This window comes from Macaca mulatta, chromosome 12 (genome assembly GCF_049350105.2).
Source record: "Macaca mulatta isolate MMU2019108-1 chromosome 12, T2T-MMU8v2.0, whole genome shotgun sequence".
Taxonomy (NCBI): domain Eukaryota; kingdom Metazoa; phylum Chordata; class Mammalia; order Primates; family Cercopithecidae; genus Macaca; species Macaca mulatta.
This window is the reverse complement of record NC_133417.1, coordinates 14,760,427-14,766,426: the sequence shown is the minus strand read 5'-3', so window position 1 is coordinate 14,766,426 and position 6,000 is coordinate 14,760,427. Positions and strand designations below refer to the sequence as shown.

Genomic DNA, 6,000 nt, shown 5'->3' with positions numbered 1-6,000 from the left:
AAAACCATCTATAGAAGGTGATTTTTATGGCATTATCTCTCTCGCAATAGACAGTGAGGAAATCTATTCTACACGGTTTCTATTTCTACAGTGTTCTATTTCTACAGGGTTGGGGATCAGAGTACAATTCTTGCTTCCTTCATGTTTGGGCTCTGGAAAGGAATTTATCATGAAAGCAAACAAATGAGAGGTAGTTCAGATAAGACAAAAGACAAAAGAAATACAAGTATGCCCCAGGGGAGTAGATTTACTATTTATTCTTTCCTGTTTTCGACATGAGATCTACACCATGATCTTTGGCCCTGACTATATTCTCGACACACATTTTAATAGTGTTTGTGCCTTAGGGGAACAGTGGCTACTATGCCTCCTACCTGTTATCATTAATTTTTCTTTTTCAAAAAAATGTCAATTAACCATATTTCTTAAACACATTCACCAAGCTCCTCAGAGAACATGGTTTATGCTGCTAGAAGTTATGCCTCAAGCTTTTTCCTCTACTCCAGACAAACTAATCTCCATCATTATGACAATTCTCCCATACTTACACTTGATGACAGGTCACAAATTTATGAAGTCGACTGAGTTATGACTCAACAATGTAGTCTTTATTTTCTTTGGGGAGAAAAATGATATGAAATCATATAAGAAAAATTTTGGAGCAATAAATCACTCAATTTGAAATAAATATCCGTAGAGGACATAAAGATGTCATGAAACATTTCCACCCAGTTGTTTAATCCACCCTCTTAGTCAAGTCCAGAGTATAACATTATCTTTCTTTTCTGCATTGTGAAGCCAGGCTCATGTTTGAAATGAGTTTAAAAACAAATGAATTTCAGACTTACAGAATGTTCATCTTTTAGTATTGTTATTAAGAAAGTTAGTGAAAACAGTATTCTTTACCCTGATGCTCCAGGAAAGGCATTAGATCCAAATGAGAGCATAACATTCCATCAGTCTAATTTCAAGGTTGACATGGACAGCCAATGAAATCCTACAACTGCAAATTGCTTCAGAGTATTTCACCGTAATGACTAGACTGCAATGTTGATGGGTTACAGATAAACACCAAAAATTAATAATAAGGAAACAGACAGAATACAAAATACCACTTGCATTATTGTATTCAATACAATCTTAGTAATTGATATAATTTGGTCATAATAAAAGAAGTCTACTCATTTGCGAACTTACCATATGCCTATTATGTATAGAGCACTGTGTAATGCACTGGAAATTTTTATTCGTTCAACGAATAATTACTGAGTACGTCTCTGCATAGAATATTACGGCAGACCTGGGGATGTAACAGTAAAAAGTCATACGTGAAAAAGGCATCCCTTCATGAAACATATTCTGATGGAGAATAGGCAAAATACATGATAAATAAATTAGAGTATATCTCAAAGTGTTAAGCATTGAAGAGGAAAAATACAAATAGGCAAGAAGGACAGAGACCATTTTAATGAGTTGGTGGTGGTGACACGTTAGACCGTCTGCAGGGTAGGCCTCTCATGAAAAGAAGTGACGTTTGAATAAAGATTGAGAAGAAGCCAGGAAATTATCCACGAGGGTGTGTATGGAAAGGGCACACAAGTAGATGGAAAGAAGGGTAACGAGCTTAGCATTTTGTGGAAGAGTAAGGAGGCCAGGGGCCTTTACTGGATGCCATGAGGGGGTGAGAGGTAGAAGAGTAAGCCGGAGAGATCAAGGGAATGGCTGCTGATATGGAAGGTCATATGAGGATTCTTGAGAGTCACTGGAGGATTTTAGGCAGAGTAGAGAGCTGGTCTGATTTGGGAGGACCACTCTGACTATTGTGATGAGACTAGAATGCAAAAATAAATAATTTTTGGTCCTAATGAACTCACACTTCATTTGAAAAGTTGAAAAGGATATAGGTTCAGTTTAGTGAGATAAGTGCTATTAGAGTACAGCGGGTTGATAGTAACAGGTAAGACTCCTGCTCACTCCTCGGCCTATTCCAATTTGGCTTCTCGCCCTGTAACTACAGTGATACAATTCTGGAAAGGATTCTGATGACTTTTAGGTTGCCAAGCTCCATATCCTTCCTCTCGCCTCATCTTACTTGACTTTTCTGCAGCAATTGTAACATTTTATATGGCTCTTCTTCTTGAAATACTTTCTTCCATTGTTGTCCATGGCTCTACCTTGTCCATATTTTTCTCTTGTTTCTCTGGGAGGACACTCACTTTTCAGGCTCACTTTCATTGGGTCTTACAATTTCTGTCCACAGCAGCCACATTAACAACTCCAAAGGGTTCATTCGGCCAGTGGTTTTTTGAAGTTGTATATTGCTGTCTTGAGGTACCTGTAATGAAATAATGAATTTCTGTCTTATTTTTTGTCTCATTGTTTTGACTTTCTTTACATAAACAATCTTAACCATGCATGAGGCTTCAAATAGGTCTTAATCGCAAGTTTAGGTTTCCATCCAGGATGCTTTACAGTATAATGACTGCTTGATATCTCTGGTTAAATGTCTCAAATACACCTCTAGTTTATAATGTCCCAAGGTAAACTCAAGGGCTTCCTTTTGTACAGGGTTCTTCTCCAGTGTTCTCTGGCTTAATGGATAACACTACCACCCATCCTGCTATGCGAGCCAGAAACTTAAGTATCCTTCTGGATGCCCCTCACTTGTCTACCCTCCAAATCCAATTCATTATTCATTATCCAATCTATTGATATGTTTCCTCAAGCCATCACCATAGCCCACGTGACCATCATCTCCTGCCCTTTCTTCCTCCAGGAGTTTTTTTCTCCACACTACAGCCACAGAGATTTTTCAAACTGTTAATTGAGTTAGGTCACCAATCGCCCACCTGTTTAAAATACTTTATTGGATTTCCTTTTATGTTAGAGAGAAATGATCATAGTCTTTCAGTCTCCAAATGTCTTAACCATTGCCTACTTCCCTAAGCTCACCTTTCTCTTACGCTTCCTTCCTCTTTCCACTTTACATTCAAACTGCTACCAGCCTTTTAAAATGTTTTTGAATAGGGCTGCTACACGCATGAGTCACTCTACCAAAGACGTGGTCTTCTTTCTTCTATTTCTCATGCAAACATATTAGCTTTTACTTTATTCTAGATTTTAGCATAGTTATTACATCTTCTTCTAACTCCTCCTTAAATTCCCAGGTGAAATAAATTACCCTTTATAAGCTCTCATAGTACATATACCTGTCCTGCAGAGAACTTTTCATTGAGACCTAGCCTGCTGCCAAGCGCAGTGCAGGTCTTCAAAACCAATTGTTGAATATAAGGCAACAGGATTTTTTAGCATGTGGTGCCATGTTCCTATTTAACCAGGATATCAGATGATACCATCATTTATTTACATCTTTTTCTGAAGCAAATAATCACCGAACTACATCAAGTACCAATGACTATCTGGACCTTAAAATTTTAGGCAAAAAATATTACTTACAGAATTTATTTGGGATATCTAATATTTTAATTAGATTTAAAAATATTATGGAGACAAATGAAAATATAACCTGCCTAGGAACTTGTTTAGAAGGTTACGTAGGTGTTGCTTGGACTCTAATCTCAGAACTGTCAAGTTCTATTTATTTTTTTCTTTTTTTGAGAAGGAGTCTTGCTCTGTCACCCAGGCTGGAGTGTAGTGGTGTGATCTCAGCTCACTGCAACCTCTACTCCCAGGTTCAAGCGATTCTCCTGCCTCAGCCTCCTGTGTAGCTGGGATTATGGGAGTGTGCCATCACACCCAGCTAATATTTGTATTTGTAGTAGAGATGGGGTTTCATCATGTTGGTCAGGCTGGTCTCGAACTCCTGACCTTGTGATCTACTCACTGCAGCCTCCCAAAATGCTGGGATTACAGCCATGAGCCATCACTCCCAGCTAGAATTACCAAGTTCTAATTGTGATTCTGGACAAAAATCTCAATGCTCCACTTTCTCCTTCTACAAAGTTTCAATGAATCTTAAAAAGTACCTGACTAGCCCTTAAAAAACATTAGTTCTGTTTTCCTGCACTTACCATATGTTGATATAATTTCTCATTCTCAAGTATTCTTACCGGTTAAGGCAGTGCTTCTTTGGCTTCACATACAGCATAACGTTTTTGTCTGTAAAGCCCTTCTCTCCCTGATTCTGATACACTTAAATTTAATAGCATGCTCACAAAGTGACATAGATCAAACAGGAGAAACTAGACAGGATTCTCCTCTCCACCGTTGAGGAAAGGGAGGCATAATGCCATCACCTGCAATTAGAAAAGTTGTCTGAGCAATTACAAGGCATTTTCAAGTCTCCCATAATGTTTTAGCATCTGTAGGAAAGCTTCTCTTTGTAAGCAAAAGGTTAATAGCTGTGCTTTTCCAGCTGTTTCATGTGGGCCAGGTGTCTGAGTAGCCCAAACTACTTAACTGCATATTAGTGCCACATAAACTGCAGGCTGCCACTTGTCGAGAGAGCTGTTAATTTCTGTAGAATGTTGCACTGAATGTCATTAAGATGTGAATTACAACAAATTTGTTAAGGAGGTTATGGCTAGCGTTAGTACAAGGATTAGCGTGATGGAAAAAAAATAGAAGATTCGTCCTCTACATGATTTGAGCGACTCTCTAAAGTCTTAGTCACACACACACAGACTCCCCATGCTATATTTCGTGTCTGAGTTTTAGCTTCCACAGGTTGCCTGTATCCATGTATTGTGTGTGGCCAATATATCCTATCAAAACTGAATTGTATAAAGTGTCAAAAATCTTATGAAACATGTTAGATAGTTACGCTTATTGAGGATATTGTTATAACAGTCAACCATAATATGGAGCTCTATAACTTAAAAATAATGATCAGTGCATGCACTGAATTCAAACTAAGTTTCAGATTCAGTGCTCAGTTTTCTAAGTGTTTTATCTCTTTTAAGATAGGGTCTGCAAGGTGAATCTGTGAGTCACATCTCACATACGGTCCATTCTCACACACACCAGCTGATTTAGTCCTCGTAGTGTTTGCAAAAGGCTGTTGTTTTTATCTTCTTCTTCTACTGCTTCTTCTTCTTCTTTTTTTTTTTTTTTTTTTTGAAGGTGGAACAGACCTAGAAGCTGGAGTTTAGTGTTTGTAGGTGACACAGGATTTTAACTGCACATTTATGACTTTACAGTCCATGATGTCCATGATATCAGTATTGATTTTTCTGTAGATTAGTATAGAGTATTTTTCTACAACTACTAACATCAGACAATTGCCAGAATGAGGATTTTGTTGGCAGGGCTAGCAAGGAGGAAGGGGAGCATTTCAAAGCTGTGTCCAGCTGAATGATACCCTCTAGGGCTTAAGGGGGCAGCCTCACTCAGGGAGGTTCTAATGATCAAGCCCTTCTCCTTGACCAATGTGTCTGTGCATGTGCCCCAGTAAACGGTCCTGGTCATTTTGACTGAAGATACTTTTGAATTAGTCTTATATGTTATTTACATAAATTGATGCTGTGTAACCGCTACACACAATGGAGTACTATTCAGTCATTAAAAAAAGAATGAGATCCTGCCATTTGAAACAAGATAAATGAAACTGGAGGTCATTATGTTAAGTGAAAAACTTATAATTTTAAAACAGAATTGTTCTTTTAATATTATGAAACTTAAAGAATATTAATCTTATTTTTAAAACTTTCACAGGGAGAGGAGAGCTAAAGTGTGTGTGTGTGTGTATGTGTGTGTATGCATACAAACATATATGTGGAATATTTGCTAATGGCAGAGAATTATTTTTCCTTAATTACTTCACTTAGTTATTTTATTTAAATATTGAAACAATTTTGCAAAGTCGGTATTATCTACGTTTTATAGAAAAATTTAGAAAATGTGATTACCATGACTGGGGTTGAAAATACAACATTTTGTTTGCTTTCTTTCACCTTCCCCACTTTTCTTCTTAAAGGATATAATCTTCTTTATAACCAACTGTGGTATAATATATCTTAAGAGTCCTGTCTCTGTCACTAC

The 6,000-nt window shown here is 37.5% G+C and overlaps 1 long non-coding RNA gene across 1 annotated transcript in view; it reads right to left on the bottom strand.

The window, feature by feature from the left end:
- Positions 1 to 241: 241 nt before the first annotated feature.
- Positions 242 to 6,000, bottom strand: part of LOC144333563 (uncharacterized) — a 29,393-nt gene continuing 23,634 nt past the window's right edge. The window contains exon 2 of the long non-coding RNA XR_013402317.1: positions 242 to 2,335. This is a non-coding gene — a long non-coding RNA (uncharacterized LOC144333563). The remainder of the gene's footprint in view (positions 2,336 to 6,000) is intronic.